This window comes from Ursus americanus, chromosome 32 (assembly GCF_024610735.1).
Source record: "Ursus americanus isolate L20-20 chromosome 32, mUrsAme1.1.p, whole genome shotgun sequence".
Taxonomy (NCBI): domain Eukaryota; kingdom Metazoa; phylum Chordata; class Mammalia; order Carnivora; family Ursidae; genus Ursus; species Ursus americanus.
The window spans coordinates 2,192,246-2,207,202 of NC_142158.1; the positions used below are offsets into that span (position 1 = coordinate 2,192,246).

Consider the following 14,957-nt stretch of genomic DNA (forward strand, 5'->3'; position numbering starts at 1 on the left):
TTACTATTTCAAAATACTAAACAACCAAATGAGTAAAATCTCTCAAAGCAGAATTCAGGAGCCTTATAGGAACGTGTGTCTTCTTTGGAACAGTTTCCCACGCCCTGGAGCCTCCTGCATTATAGCCTCATCCTTGGGCACCAGGAGCTCAGGAGCCAGGGTTTATTCCTGGGCGGCCTCAAGGTTTGGGAAGGGGAAAAGCTAATGATGGCAGAGACGAAGGCCGGCAGCTCTGCAGATGGGACTTGAGTCGCAGGTGCTCAGTCCCCGTCAAGCTCTAACTCCCGGACGGGCTGCTGGCTAACAGGATAGACCACAAGATTCAGCAGAAGACCCGCGGTTATGGCTCAGGCTTATCCACACCACCAGGAGCCGTGGAAACAGAACCTGGAACTCTTCACCCATGAAAAGCCCATTCCTGTCCCCATTCTGGGTTAAACTCTTGAAATTTGCTTGCACATTCTCCCGCAGAAGACTCATTTACTGAGTGTTTCCTGTGTAGGTGGCAGGCCATTCATTCAACCTTTACTCAGCAAACGGTTAGTCATGGAATTTGCGTCCTAATGGGAAATTCAGGCAAGTGAAAAAATATATGATATAAGTACTACTAAAAAATTAAAGCAGGAAGATAACAGGGATGACTCCTTAAAAAGTGTTTTGAAATTTTAAATATGTTGAGCAGGTGTGCTTTCCCTGAAAAGGTGATATTTGAGCAAAACCCTAAAGGACAGGAGGAATTGAGTTAGGCACATAGTTTGGGGGGAAAAAGAGTTCCCAGGCAGAGCACACAAGGAGTGCAAAGGCCTGAGGCTGGGGCAGGCCTGACTCCTGTCTGACTGTCTGAGGATGAGCAGGGGGTTGTGTGGCTGGGGAAGAGTGAGGAGGTGAGGGGGAGGAGTGAGCAGGGGTGGCTGCACCGGTAACTAGAAGCCCTTCAGCGTTCATTCTGGAATCAGAGGGGAGCCCTTGGAGAGTTTTGCACTAATTCTGTGTTAAGAATAGACAGGAAGGGGGCAAAGAGAAATAGAAACAGGGAGACCAGTGAAGAGTTTATTGCAAAAATCTAGGCAAGAGGTAGATTTCTAGCGCGATAGCAACAGGAGGAATAAGAAAAGGTCTGGAGGGGAGCTGAGAGATGGGATGTAGGATCTGAGCCAAAGAGCACCCACAACTGGGGCAGCTGCTTGTTGGGATGGGAAGATTGGTGAGCAGCCGGGTTGGGGGGAGACCAGGAGCTCAGTTTTGGACCGTGTTAGGTATGAAATACCCGTGGAGAAAGCAGTTGCATAAGTGAGTGCGGAGTTTGAAGGAACAGTCCGAGGCGGAAAGAGACATCTGCATACACATGGTATTTAAGGACTGAGCCCTGCGCGTGCTAATGTTTAGGGAAGGAACATACAAGACAGTGATAATACAACATGTAATAAGTGCTATTAATAAAATGGAAACAACCTCAGGAATCCTGGGTATATTCCATGAGCTGCAAAACGCAGCCTCGGGGAGTCAGCAAAAGCTTGCAGCAGGAGGTAATGGGTAATGCCCGAACCGAGATCCAAAGAACGACCAGGAACTGGCCAATGGGAAACGGGGCAGGAATTCGAGGGCAGCCGCCCCTGCGAAGTGGGAAAGCACGAGAGGACTTGAGGCAACAGGAATCTCGCTGCTCCTGTGCGCTGCAGCCTCTGGCACGCTCTCCGGTCGGAGGACTGGGGAAGTTGCCGTGGAGAGACTTAAAGTCCGCATTTGTGGGCAGTATTTTTATGGCCTCCAGTACCGTGTGTGCGGAGTGAAGTTCTCACGGGCACACGCCGTGTAATTCCCGGCCCCCGCGCGCACAGGCCGCCGCAGCCGCAGCCCCGGTGGACACACTTTCCAAGAGCCTGTGCCCGCAGAAAAGGCCAGAAAACAGAAATCTCCGTTCAAACACAGGAACTCCTGGTCCTTGTCAAAACGGATCCAAACTTATTCAATCAGAGACGGAATTCTCGAAGTCTGGCTGCCTTGCAGGCAAAAGAAAAGCGTCCTGGCGATTTTCGACTGGAGCTGGTGGCGACGTTCCCGCCCGGAGGCCACAGTGCTGACGACCCGGCCCCCGGCTCCTCCCCAGCGCGGGGGTCCCCGCGTCGCGCCCCGCCGCCTCCCTTGCAGCTCCTCCGGGGGCCATACAAGCTTCGGGGAAGCGGGTTCGGGAGCTGCGTCCGGGGCGCACTGGGGAGGCAGGAACTTGGAGGACTTCTGGAACCACCTACTTCTCAAGGGACCGGGTTTAAGGAGGCTGAGAAAACGGAGGAGTGAGCGAGGGAGGACGAAGGAAAAAGGACGGGGAAAGAAACGAAACCATTTTCGTTATGGAAAAACTGTGATACCGGAATTGAATGTTGGCGAGGGTGCGCCTCTCACAAGCGCAGCAGCGGCGAGACGCGGGCCGTGCGGTCCGGAGATCAGCAAGTCGAAGCCATCCTTGGGTGAGTTGTATAGCAACGCCTGCCGGACTGTACCCAAGCAGTTTAACTAAATCTACTTCTGGATCTTTCATATTTGGTTAAATGTGGCGATAGAAAATTCGCCTCGGAGAATCAGTCAGCCAGGGAAGCACAGCTCTGAGTTCCACGTTCTCACCGTCCTCGGAAAAATCCCGCCCTTCTGCTGGTAAATCAAGACATTTCTGTAAACGAAGACTCATCTGACTGTGGCACATTGTCCTGGATTTGTAGAAGCTCTCTCCTTGCGGATTCCCAGGGTGGGAACAATTGGAAATCCTGAGTGAGAGATGCCTCCTTCAGTTGAGGTGGTCTCTTACAGGATTTCATTGGGGGGCCGTAAGCAAGGGGTAACAAATTCCACATTCACACCCATTACATCGTCCAGTAAAGGGGGGTCTTCAAATTATCTATTCTTTTGCACTTCAAGTAGATGCAAGTATAACCCAATCCACAAGCAGTATTTTGAACAGAGATTTGGGGTCACAGGTAATAACATCAGATTTCAATTTTTATAACTGTATTTGGTATTAGGAAATATGGTAGGAAGATCAAGAAAGACTAAATACAAAGTGATGGAATTGGGATAACATTCTTTGGGAGACACAGAATGGAAATAACGAATTCAAGGAGATAAAGGATCAATGTAAAATCTTCCACAGAAGATTAAAGAAGGGTCTCTCTCTCGGTCTCCCTCCCTCCTCTATCTCTCTGGGGGTATAGAGAAGTATTAAATTACTAAACTTTTTAGATTCCTTTGATACAAGTCACAATACTCTTCAGAAGAGTTTGAACATATGAAGAAAAATGCTACATGTCCAGTGAAAAACTGTAAGAGGGAATACCAAGTTGTCAAAATTCTTTAAGGGGTTAAGAACATCAGTGGAGTGTACGACATAGGACCACTCACAGTCACCAGACATTTCCCTTCCTTTTTAATGACTCGCTTTTTTCTTTCACCAAGGAAAAAAAAAATTGGTAGATGTCACTAAATTTGGCAGATTCTTACTATTGTTCTCCATTGGTTGCTTTTCACGTTTCTTTTCTGTTTTTTTTAAATTATTTATTTATATTTTTATTGTTTCTTTGTTCCTCTTTGTATCCTTTTTGGTTATTTTTTGGTGCCCAGTAAATAAGAGCTGACAGATTTCACTAAGCATTCCCTAAATATTTATTGGAAGCAATCTGTTGGTTTCTTGTGTTTATTTTCCCTTTCTACAACTGTACCCAAATAAGGACTGTTTTCTTGATGCCATTTACATCCCTTCTCTAGCTACCTACAGACAACATAAACAGGTGCTAGGTGAATTGACTGAAGAGGTTGAGCACCTGCTCAGTTGCCCCTCCTGAAGGCAGGAATGAATCCACCACTCTATTAAGCTTGCTCCTATTTAAGCATATGGATAAGACAGCTTTCCCAGAGCCTGGGTAGCTCAGTTGGCAGAGCATCAGACTTTTAATCTGAGGGTCCAGGGTTCAAGTCCCTGTCCAGGCACTGTGGCCCTTGTTTACCCTGGGTCTGAAGGTTCTTAACTTTTGTCTTTCAAAGAAGGGAATTTGGGTTCCACTTTGACGACTTTTACCTGTCTACAGTGAGAAAACACCAAAAAGTCAGTTACCTTCAACCTTAACTTAGCTGAGATTTGCTATTCTCTACCAAGCAGAAGATGACTTTAGTGCTTTTTAATAGAGATTTCCCCCAGGAGCACAGTACAAAAGGCTTACAGTCCAAGGAGTAGAAGAAAGCTATCCCTCTAGACTAGGGTGTTTTAGAAAAGGAACTGGAAACGATCTTTATTGAGTAAAGTGTTCACTGTGTCAAAACCCGGGACCTTTAGATTCTCAGTCCTTCACACTCACAACTGAGCTACTTGGCAGATGGGGAGAGCTCTCTGCCAAGCCCTGGTGACGTCACATTCTAATTCTAAGACAAATGGTGCGGAGTTACCTGACAGATACTGCGGTAAGGTCTTAGGTGAAATACTCATTCTCCCCAGAAACCCAGGGACACTTTGCCGTTCACTGCTGCAATTTTGGCCAATCGTGAGTTGATGGTGCAGTTGACTGCCCAGTGGATTGTATTTTTCTCTAGAAATACACATTTCCCCTCCCTCTCTGCCTAAGGATAGTACTTCCCATTCCCTTTGAAGATGCTGTGATGGTTTACATAGAAATCCCAAGGAACCTGAAACAAAAACCTCCAGCAAAGTCACAGAATACAAGATCAAAATATAAAAGGCAATTGTATTTCTATACACTAGCAATAAGCATGTGGGCATGAGAACCAAAATACAGTATCACTTACATCCTTTAAAAAAATAACTTAGATGCAAATCTGTCAGAACATGTACATGCTCAAAAATACAAAACTACAGGGGCGCCTGGGTGGCACAGCGGTTAAGCGTCTGCCTTCGGCTCAGGGCGTGATCCCGGTGTTATGGGATCGAGCCCCACATCAGGCTCCTCTGCTGTGAGCCTGCTTCTTCCTCTCCCACTCCCCCTGCTTGTGTTCCCTCTCTCGCTGGCTGTCTCTATCTCTGTCGAATAAATAAATAAAATCTTTAAAAAAAAATACAAAACTACAAAAGGCTGATGAAAGAAATCAAAGACCTAAATAAATACATATTCTGTGTTCATTGATTGAAGACTCGGACATGTCAAGTCTTCTCAAAATTAGAGACAGGTTTAACATAATTCCTATCAAAATCCAGGTGAGTTATTTTTGTAGATATGAATATGACTTTTCTAAAATTTATATGGAAAGGCAAATGAGTTAGAATAACTAAAACAAATTTTGAGAAAAAGAGAAATAAAGTGGAAGAAATCACTCTTATTATTTCAAGACATTTGGCAGCCACAGTAATAAAGACTGTACATTATTGGCCAAGGGATAGACATATAAGTCAATGAAACAGTACAGAGAACCTATAAATCACCAGATACAAGTACAGATAAGTTACTCTTGACAAAAGTACAAGGCAATTTAGTAGAGGAAGGAAAGCCTTAGGCTTTTCCAAAAAAAAAATGGTGGTGGAGAACTTTGATATCCATAGGCAAAAAAAGCACGAATCTCAACCTAAACCTCACACTGTATTAAAAATTTAACTGGAAATTACAGATTTAAAGTAAAACATAAAAGAATAAAACTTTTAGGAAAAAAATAAGAAAATTTGGAGGACCTCAGGCTTGAAGAGTTTTAGACATGACACCAAAACACACCCATAAAAGACAAATTTGACCAACTGAATTTCATTAAAATTAAAAGCTTTTTCTCTGCAAAGGACCCCCTTAAGAGGATAAAAAGGTAAGTTACAGGTGGGAGAAAATGGTTGCAAGCCACATATCTGGCAAAAGACTCATACGAGACTCATATACGAAGAACTCTCAAAACTCAACATTAAAACAACAATCAATTAGGAAACGGGCAAAAGACGTGAAGAGACATTTCACCAAAGACAATATACAAACGGCACATGAAAGGATGTTCAGTATCACTAGTCATGTAGGAAATGTGAATGAAGACCACGATGAGGTATCAGTGCACATCTGTTAGAAGAGTTAAAAGACCAGATTTTATTTGTTCGACACTGCGTATGGCCGTCCAGGACGCGGAGACCCTACACCTGTCTGTCACCCACGGCTGACAGGAATAGGAGATGGTGCGGCCACTCGGGAAAGCGGTTTGGCAGTTTCTTAAAGAAACTACACATAACACTCACTATACAATCCAGCCATTCCACTCCCAGGCATCTATTCCAGAACAATGAAAACTTAGGGCCACACAAAAACCGTGCACTATTCTTCAGAGAAGCCTTATTTGTAATAGCCCAAACTGGAAACAACCAGCAGGTTTCTCAGTGGGGATTGCTCAAACAAATTGTGGTACATCCATTCCGTGGGGTACAGCTTGGCAGTAAAAACACAAGTACTGATGCAACAATGTAGATGGATCCAGGAGCGCTGTGCTGGGTGGAGAGAGCCAATCTGGGAAGGTCACGTGCTTTTTGATCTCACACATACGTCAGTCTCAAAATGACATTACAGAGATGAAAAGCAGATTGGTGGTGACCAGGAGTGAGGGATGGTGGGGAGTGGCGGGTGGGTGTAAGTATAGGGAGAGAGAGCGGGAGAGATTTTTGTGGCACTGCAATGGTTTGTATCTTGGTTGCAGCGGTGGTTGCACAACTCTACACACACAACAAAATGACAGAGAAGGACAGAACTACACACACAGCAATGGAAGGTGAGAACTACCCATCCGCGGAAAAATGTAAGGGGAACTTAATATACAAATATCTTGGAGCTATTCACAGAAAATGGAGGGCAGGTGGCATCTATCCAAAGCCTTTGGATGTATTGGTCCTGCCATTTGAACAAAGACTTGAAGAAGGGGGGGGGGGCGGTAAATCCTATAGAGATATGAGGTAAGAGTTCTCCAAGGAGAGGGAACCATCAGAACAATAGGTTGGATGCAAGAATCCTTCAGCAGATGAAGGGGGAAAGAAATCACCTCACAGATGTAGGACATAGGTGGAAAAAACTGAATCAGAAAGGACTTCTTCAGACTGTGTAATATTCCTTCACCCACTGCAGGAATAAACACACAGAGAGGCATACAGAGTATAGACGCTGAGAAGTTAACATGTTTACTGTGTAATACCAAAAGGAAAAGCTGGTGTAACACGACCTTTCCCTTAACTCTTTGACTGCTGGTCCCACCAGCAGGAAAAGATTCCTGTCTGCCACTGCACTCTCTGACCCCCGAAGGACAAGCCATTTCTAATACCATTATATAGGTGACAGTGTTTTTCAATCCACTTTGTGTCTCAGAAGTGAATGAGCGTAAAATCAGTATTTTAAAAAAGGTCAAGACTGGTATTTTAGGTGGCTCAGTTGTTAAGCATCTGCCTTCGACTCAGGGCATGATCCCGGCGTTATGGGATCGAGTCCCACATCAGGCTCCTCTGCTGGGAGCCTGCCTCTTCCTCTCCCACTCCCCCTGCTTGTGTTCCCTCTCTCGCTGGCTGTGTCTCTCTCTGTGTCGAATAAATAAATAAAATATTTAAATAAAAAAAAGACTGGTATTCTAATAAATGAAATAGACTGTAATAGGAATAGGAAATATCAGAATAAGCCCCACGCAGTAAACTATTGTTTGGTGGAGTTCAGTTTCTTTCTCTCTCTCTTTCTCTCGAGATGGATAGATTCAGTTAGATTATACTCTCTATTTAGACACGAATTTGTTTGTATTCTGTATTGAGCTGTGATTTAAAATGGATTTCTGACTCTGGGTTGCAGTCAGAAAATTTTTCAAGAAAACTGCTTTTTGGGAGAATACAGCATCTTTCGAAGATGGCAGCATCTCCTTGGGATAACGAAGCTCTAGGAGGGTAAAAGCCCGAAAGCAATAATCACGTTTCCCTTTTCTCGGGTCCAGAGTGCCCCTGCGGGCTTAAGAGGGGCAGGTAGGTGCTTAGGGTCTGGTTCCTGTCTCTGGTCTCCCTCCTTCTTCACGCGGAGTCTGGGAAAACGAATCTGAATTCAAGACCACCCTTGTCCTGGTCTTGGCCTGAGGAAATCTTCGCCGAACGGAAGCTCCATCCCGCCTGGACTGCCTTAAGAAGACCCAAAGCAAAGGCCCTTTTAAGTGAGAGCCTCCAGGAAGCGAGGGCAACCTGAAATTGGCCGGAAGTGACTAGCGATGTTTCTCTGTCTGTCTCCGCGAGGGGACGCTGGTGTCGGGGAGCTGCCCGGCTCCGGAGGAAGCAGCCGGACCTTTAGGAGCGGGGCGGGCAAGGGGGGTGCGCCCCCGCTCTGCCCCGGGAAGGGCCGTGCGCAACCTCCCCCGCCGACCCCCAGCCGGCTGGGCTGTGCTGTGCGCGCTCCGGCTCTGCGCGGGGAAGGGCCGCGTGCGCCCCAGCTCTGCCCCGGGAAGGGCCGGGCGAAACCTCCCCCGCCGACCCCCAGCCGACTTGGCTGTGCTGTGCGCGCCCCGGCTCTGCCCGGGGAAGGGCCGCGTGCGCCCCCGCTCTGCCCCGGGAAGGGCCGTGCGCAACCTCCCCGCCGACCCCCAGCCGGCTGGGCTGTGCTGTGCGCGCCCCGGCTCTGCCCGGGGAAGGGCCGCGTGCGCCCCCGCTCTGCCCCGGGAAGGGCCGTGCGCAACCTCCCCGCCGACCCCCAGCCGGCTGGGCTGTGCTGTGCGCGCCCCGGCTCTGCGCGGAGAAGGGCCGCGTGCGCCCCCGCTCTGCGCGGGGAATGGCTTTGCGCGCGGCGGGAATGGGAGAAGGATCCTGGGCTGGGCCGGCCGCTGCGCTTGCCACTCGTCGCCAGAGGAAAACGCTGCACAGGCCGCTCCTTCAGTGTAATTGCGGACGGGGAGATGGAGTGAAGGCAGACGCCAGCGTGCGAGCCACCGCCTAGCCGAGTGCCTGAGCGAACTCATGACGCGCGTCATCCAAAAGTTGACATGAGTAATCATGAGGTTTACAGCCGTGCAGACGGGCCCTAGGATGGAAGCCTCTATCTTTATTAGTTTATCATTTTCTATTTCTCTATGTGTCACAACGGCTCCAGACGAGATCCAATTGCAGTCGTGGCCACAATGTAATCATTTGAGCAATAAGTTGGGTTTATTCCCTCTATTCCAGGCGCACTATCCTTGTGAAAACCCGCGCCCTTGCAAGCAAATAAAAAACCTTTTTAAAATCGAAACGGTTGTCCTTGAGACTTCTGGAGAGGAAACAAGCGCGGTGGTCAATACGGTTCCCCTCTAATTGATGGTGGCTCAGGGCCCCGCTCCGGCTCCTCCTATTCCGCCCGAGTTTTGCTCGGCGCGCTCTTCCTCGGCTCTCTGAGCAAAGAGCGGCTCCAGAAAAATACATAAAATTAATGAAAAAAAAAAAAAATTCCGGCATGGACACTCTTTTGGTTGGAAAAGCGCCGCTCGGAAGGGAACGGCCCTGGCCACCTGGTGGCGGGAGAGCAGATCTCCGTCAGGTGGAGAAGAGAGTGACAAAACACACCAGAAGGGAAGGACTTAGAAAAAAAGAACCATTTTCTCAGTGTGGAAAAGGTGATCTTAATCATTAATAGACACAACAGAAAAGCTGGGGCTAGGAGCAGAGTGGCGCAGCGGAAGCGTGCTGGGCCCATAACCCAGAGGTCGATGGATCGAAACCATCCTCTGCTAGGAAGTCTTTATGCTCCCTTCCCTCTTGCTAAGTTTTATTCATCAGGCTACGAGCCCAAAAACGTAAACCAGTTTCTAGATCTTTCCTATCCTCCTCTAAGTTGGATTCCTGTTTCCGCTTTCTCTGAAATTATGTTGTCTCTCAGTACAGTTCTCACAGGCTTGCACCTACCTAGTTCACAGAATTGTAAAATCCCTCCCATCCAGGGTGCTCAATAAAAGAGCAGCTGGAGATGCTCCTTCAGCTGAGGTGGCCTTATATACCGCACCAGGTTTCTTGGAAAAGGAGGTGACAAACTCCGTGTTTATTTCTGTTAACATCTTCCATTAAAGGGATTTTCGAATGTATTATCTACTTGTGTTGTTTTGATTGCATTGCATGCTACTAGTAAATGCAAATATAATTCAAACCAAAAGAATTAACACAGATTTGTGGTCCCATCAAACAGCAAAATCTCAGTGTCAATATTTATATTTATATTGGGTGCAGACTAGGACAGTAGCATGATCAAAGAAGGACTTTAAGTAAACATACATTATGTTGGCATTGAATCTGTGGAAACTCATTCAAGGAGCAAGAGAATCAATACAAAATTTGCAACTGTCATAGAAGGGCATGCTTTTCTATTTTTTCAGGAGATGTTGGCAGGTGTTCAATCACTATGGTTTTTAGACTCCATTTGGTACAATAAAGTAGTGTGAGGCTCACTTCAAACAATATTGGACAGTTTACGATATGCCAGTCACTACAGTCTTTGTGCTTTACTTTTTATTTTATTTATTTTATTTTTTTTAAGATTTTTATTTATTTATTCGACAGAGATAGAGACAGCCAGCGAGAGAGGGAACACAAGCAGGGGGAGTGGGAGAGGAAGAAGCAGGCTCATAGCGGAGGAGCCTGATGTGGGGCTCGATCCCATAACGCCGGGATCACGCCCTGAGCCGAAGGCAGACGCTCAACCGCTGTGCCACCCAGGCGCCCCTGTGCTTTACTTTTTAAAAAAGATTTTCTTTATTTATTTGACACAGAGAGAGAGGGAACACAAGCAGGGGGACTAGGAGAGGAAGAAGCATATTTCCTGCTGAGCAGGGAACCTGATGCAGGCTTGATCCCAGGACCTCGGGATCATGACCTGAGCTGAAGGCAGACACAACGACTGAGCCACCCAGGCGCCCCTAAAATAATTCTTATCAGTATTTTTTAGATGCAGTAGCAATCTCCATTGTGAGCAATGGGAAATGACCCTATTTGAAATGGCACAGATAGATCTGGAAACTCTATTATCATATTTAGTCAACACCAACGCACAGACAGCTGGGTAGCAAGATGAAAGAAAACTAGTGATGTTCTCCAGCATCAGGTTTCTCTCATATACTGAGCTCATATGAATGGAAAGACCCAAGTTAGTCCCATAGAAGAAAACCACACAGCTCCCTAGCAAGAGGACAGCATGGGTGGCTTTTGTCTTGGGAAGAGATTGTGGAGAGAGGCTAGGACTGTGGATATGCATGGCTGTCTCGTGATGCCCGAACAGGACAATCACCATGTAGAAACTGGTCCAAATCATGAAGAACAAAAAGAAGATATCTTGCATAAACATGACACTTTGAAATAACATCGCATAATGGTGTGTGAATGGCCTTGTTTTACAGAACAGCAGAGAATACGCAAGTCCAAGGTCAGTGGAATTGCTGGTAGCAGGAGTACTTAGAATCACCCACGTGTTGATTAGCACACTGCTTATCCAGGAATAAATCAACACGGGCAGAACGTGTGTGAACATTCTGGGCTTGAGCCATGCACACCTGCAATGAGTGGGACTGATGATAATGGCCTGCGATGTACGTGGTAGTGGAGAAGTGCAAATCCAAGCACCCGTGTCACACTATGAATGGACAGCACCGCTTTACAACCAAACCTCCAAAATGTGTCTAATTCCAAAGGATGTCATCATTATGGGACGCCCCTGAAGACAGCTGTGATAACATTGGCCAAAGTTAGGTGAATGAGAATCACATCTAAGGCCTTTTTCTGATGAGGCTGAATGAATAGGATGTACACATACATGACGAATGGCGCAAGCTGCCCACGAACCCGATGCCAGTTTGAAAGAGAACTAAAATGCCCCAAATTGTGTCAGCTGAAAACAAAACATTCGTGGTTTTTTCTGGAGCTTTAAATTGAAGCAGCGTAGCTTAAAGAGTCCCATAAGTATATTTCAAATACGGAAGTTAGCCCCTGGGTCCTTAGAACGTAAGTTCAAATGCTCAGCTGTCCAGGAATTCATAGCGTGCCTGTGACGCTTCCAGAGGCTGGACGTCACGCACTGCTGAAATGTCTGGAGAAGACTTTACGTTTATGAGCAGTTGAGCTTCATGTGGACATTTTCACCATGGTTCTAGGTCCTTTTCCAGGACAATTTTGCATATGATAAAAAGCAATTTTTCTTCCAATTCTAATGTTGTTTTTTAAATTGTAACTTCTAGTTTTAAATATGTCGCCCTTTTTATGGACGGCAATCCTTGTAATTTACAATAGTCGTACACGTATAGAATCCCGCTTTTCGGAAGGATAATCGCCACACGCTGTTCTTTGACGAATCATAAAACACATTCAGACCACACAGTTAATAACTACTGTATAGTTTCTGCTGTTAAAATGTGAATTTTGCTTGTTATGAGAAACTTCCTTTGCTTAGGGTACATATTTAGTATCTTTACAGATATAGTGAGGGTTCAACTGAAGTTGATAAAGTAATCAGATGTATTACGGTATTAAACAAATATGCTCAAAATAAGACAAGATCAGAGAGGGAAACAAACCGTAAGAGACTCTTAACTCTAGGAAAGTAACTGAGGGTTGGCGGGGTAACCGGGCAATGGGCACTAAGGAGGGCACGTGATGGAACGAGCACTGGGTGTTATAGAAGACTGATGGATCACTGACCTCTACCTCTGAAGCTAATAATACACTATATGTTAATTAATCAAATTTAAGTAAAATTAAATTAAATTTAAAAAATTTGCTTTCCAGTCAGCCAACAGGGACCACAAAGCCTCTATCATTTAATTAACAAATAGCCCTTCTCAAGACACTGAATTACCACCTAGCAATTCTGTAACTCTCCTTTTTTCACAATAATGTATATGTAGAAATCTTAACTCAAAAAATTATGTCCTTTTTTTCCATTCTCTCCTTTAAAATCTATTCCTGCCTCTTCCATAAAATTCCTTTAATCTCACAGTAAGAGGTTTCCCAAATATCTGTTGACCAGTAACTTGGCTGAGACATTGTCTGATACTTTGCTCTTCCCAATAAGCGTGGGAAGTGCATGGCTCCCATTGGTTCTGCCCTCACTCCATACTCTTTCCTAGAATCCCATTTAGTCCAATGATTTCACCTTCAACCTAAATATCCTCTATGGCCAGGGGTACCTGGCAGCCTCAGTTGGTGGAGCATGTAACTCCTGGTCTTGGGGTTGGGGGTTCAAGCACCACCTTGGGTGTAGAGATGACTCAAAAACAAAATCTTAAGAAAAAGTATTCTCAACATCCAAAGTGAAAGAAGATACATGTGGAGAGCCTTAGAGTCAGGACCATCCTGTCATGTTTAGGGACCTGCAAGATTCATGATTCTCTGAGTGATGGCTTCTACTCAAGACCTTCCTCCTGAATTCTGGGACCACTGACCACATACACACACTCACACACATTTCCCAAACTCTACTCATGACTGCACACTCCAGATTTGTCTCTCCTCTCTCAAGCAGCAGCGTTGAGTTGAGAGCTGGAAGTAGTATCATCTTAATATTTCCTACAACTCCCACTTCCCTAGTCACAGAAATGTCATATCGGTTCTAGTCCTTACATATAAGCACTATATTCCTCCTTCCCCGGCTCATTCTTCCCATTTATTTTTTTTTTAAGATTTAATTGATTTATTTGACAGAGAGAGAGACAGCCAGCGAGAGAGGGAACACAGCAGGGGGAGTGGGAGAGGAAGAAGCAGGCTCATAGCGGAGGAGCCTGACGTGGGGCTCGATCCCAGAACACCAGGATCACGCCCTGAGCCGAAGGCAGACGCTTCACGACTGAGCTACCCAGGCACCCCCCATTTATTTCTTAATTCATGCCTTGAAAATCTCTTCTGTGTGTACTGTGGTGCATTCATAATTAGTTCACTTTTCTCGCTAACTTTGCCATTCAGCTCATCTACTATGTGGAAAATAATTATGTTTGTGTCACACCCTTGCTTAAAACTAATCCAGAATAAGGCCAAAAAGGGGTGGGGGGAGAGAAACAAATAACAATGAGGACAAATAGAAAAACCGCAAGATGACAGACTTAAATCCACCTAAATTATAAATTACATAAATCAAATGTAAGTAGGCTAAACATAACAATGAAAAGCAAAATGTTGTCAGGATAAAAAAAAAAAGCAAGAGTCAATTATAATCTGTCTGCAAGAAATGTTCTTTACGGATAAACACACAGAAGTGACATCATGGAAATGGCAGAGTTGGGCTCCAAGAACCACCCCCCTCCATTGGAGCAAGCATGCAGTTGGCAACAGTGAACAGAACCAACATTTTTGGAAGTCTGAGCTCTAACAGAAAATGTACAGGAACCAGGGGAGTGCTTAATAAGAAAAAGAGTGTTTGGTTTTGCAAGAAAGAATTACGGCCCTTCTGCCTACCCACCTACCATCCAGCCTTCCCCAGCTCCGTGGTGGCCATGGAGACCGCGGTCTGTATTCCTGGAGAGGCTTGATGGAATGAAGGAAGGGGGAGGCAATACAGACAAGTGTGCTTAGAATAAACTTTGTGGTTTTGTGTTTTGACCTGTTTGGTGGTTCTCTGAGAATGGCACAGGGATGTCCCCTCAAAACAGAGCACCATTCTGGATGCATTTGTAGAAAGCATCATTACACACTAGCTAAAGCCGCTTGGAGAAAGTGATGGCCGGTGGGACATGCAGAGATAGATCCTAAAATCTGAGGAGGAGGAGGAGACTGAAGAGGAGCGTTCCCAGGGAAAGAGCTTTGAAGGGCCACCCCATACATCAGGGGGGATGGTTAATTGTTTGTGTTGACTTACCTAGGATGTCTGTATCCAGGTGTTCGGTCAAACACCCGTCTGGATATTACTTGAAGCTTTTTAGATGAGACTATATTTAAATTTTAGATGAGACTAATATTTAAATTTGTGTTGACTTGCCTAGGCTGTCTGTACCCAGGTGTTCGGTCAAACACCAGTCTGGATATTACTTGAAGCTTTTTAGATGAGACT

General features: G+C 45.7%; 2 non-coding genes across 2 annotated transcripts; both read left to right on the forward strand.

Moving 5' to 3' along the window:
• Window positions 1-3,902: 3,902 nt before the first annotated feature.
• On the forward strand, window positions 3,903-3,975 carry TRNAK-UUU (transfer RNA lysine (anticodon UUU)). The gene has a single exon. It is a non-coding gene; the product is annotated as a tRNA-Lys (tRNA).
• Window positions 3,976-9,597: 5,622 nt separating this feature from the next.
• TRNAM-CAU (transfer RNA methionine (anticodon CAU)) lies at window positions 9,598-9,669 on the forward strand. Its single transcript has one exon. It is a non-coding gene; the product is annotated as a tRNA-Met (tRNA).
• Window positions 9,670-14,957: the final 5,288 nt, after the last annotated feature.